Source organism: Prionailurus bengalensis, chromosome A2 (genome assembly GCF_016509475.1).
Source record: "Prionailurus bengalensis isolate Pbe53 chromosome A2, Fcat_Pben_1.1_paternal_pri, whole genome shotgun sequence".
NCBI classification, from domain to species: Eukaryota; Metazoa; Chordata; class Mammalia; order Carnivora; family Felidae; genus Prionailurus; species Prionailurus bengalensis.
Window position 1 is genome coordinate 39,840,098 of NC_057348.1, and position 2,063 is coordinate 39,842,160.

Genomic DNA, 2,063 nt, shown 5'->3' on the forward strand with positions numbered 1-2,063 from the left:
TGCCTTTGCAAAACTTACTAAGGGGCATCCACGGGTGGATGTGAGCTCAGGGGTGCAGAGCTTGGCAAGAAACCCTTCTCTGGTCTGAGTAAGTCCACATCGTGGTCCTGATGGGCAGGTGACGTGTGGGCTGGATTTCAGACCCCACCTGACTCCTGCTGTGCATCTCTGCCCGGGAAAGAGGCCCCTTGGCAGCCATTAGCATATTCACCACTTCTCTCTGCTTGGCTTCCTGAAGGAACAATTTACCACTAATCTATTTTTGAGGCATATCGGAAATTCCAACGCATACTCATGACAGTCTGAACATTCCTAGGAATTCAAGGAACAAACGGGGTGCGGAAGAAACAGAACAGGGCTTGAGCGTGAGTGCTCTGAGTTCAAATCCTGCCTTTGCCACTTTGGGGCGACCATTTCAACTCTCTGCAGTTTCCATTTCTGCAACTGAAAGAGAGGACATGATTGCTTGGGGCATAAGGTTAGGAAGCAAACAACCAAACACGAGGGCAGTGTCTGGACACCAGAAGATGTCCTTTCACACTTAGCCCTCCTCGTTTCTCTTGTTGGACTTCTGAAGCGGTCAGGGCCTGACTGGGACCCATGGCATGAGTCCCTGGGGCCCCCTGACATTCAGAACCAGGTCAGCCCCCAACTAGTGTTGAAGGCTCACTGCTGTTGAGGGCCAAGAGGTAAATACGTTAATGGAGAGGAGGCCACCGACCAGGTGGTGATGACAAACCTCACTGTCCCATCTGTCCTTGACCTCCTCCCACTGCAGGTTGGGCATGAGAACAGCTCCTTACTATTCCTTTGCTGAGTGAGGTGATGCATGAACCAAGGCCCCTGAGAGACCCCATGCCAGGTGAGAGAACCAAGCCTTCCCTCTTTATTTCTTGACTCTAGTGCCCCCCGAGGGTAACATCCACAGCTGTCCCTGGGTTTCTTAGCAGGGCCTAGTGGGTTTGGCACAGCCACAGGTCTTCCTCACCTGGAGGTGCTGATTTGAACACAAGCAGCAGACCTCCTTACCTGAGCACACACCCTGCCAGGCTTAGTACCGTGACCAAGAGAAACCACCAGTAAGACCTGTGAGAAATAAGACTTCCAGAAGCCTGGAGACCCCTCGAAAGTACCTCCTCCGGCTCCCCATATGCACAGCCACCCAAGCAAGGATGCTCTGTCCAGTAGGACACACACACAAATATGCACACACACACACACACACACACACACACACACCAGACAACATGTGGCCACAGAGTCCGGCTCTCACAAACATGTTAGAGACCAGAAAATAAAAGGTGTGGGCCTAAAATATGCAAAGAAAAATATGCAAAGTCAAAATGAATAAATGTGGGGAACCTGGGGGAGCTCAGTCGGTTAAGCGTCCAACTTCAGTTCAGGTCTGATCTCACTGTTTGTGACTTCAAGCCCCGCCTCTGGCTCTGTGCTGACAGCTCGGAGCCTGGAGCCTGCTTCCAATTCTGTGTCTCCCTCTCTCTGCCCCTACCCCACTCACACACTCTGTCTCTTTCTCCCTCTCTCTCAAAAATAAATAAACATTAAAAAATTAAAAAAAAAAACAAGATGAATAAATGTTTCATTAAATGTCTACAGACACTGGGTCCACTGGGTTCACTATCGAGTTTTGTTTTCATAAAGATTTTATTACATCTGAAAGAAATTCATGATTTGGTTACCTTGTTTTTTGTGAACTTCTAAGGAGGCATGATGACTGCTTACAAAACATAGCTAACAGTAAATTAAATGAGTGACTGTTCATAGCCAAATAAGTTCAAAAGCAAATTCTAAAAATTATTTTTAAAAAATGCAGGGATCCCTGGGTGGCTCAGTCGGTTAAGCGTCTGACTTTGGCTCAGGTTATAACCGCACAGTTCCTGAGTTCATGCTCTGCATTAGGCTCTGTGCTGACAGCTCGGCACCTGGAGCCTGCTTTGGATTCTGTGTCTCCCTCTCTCTCTGCACCTCCCCAGCTCATGCTCGCACTCTGTCTCTGTCAAAAAGAAATAAACTTAAAAAAAATTTAAAAATGTTGCAGGCCA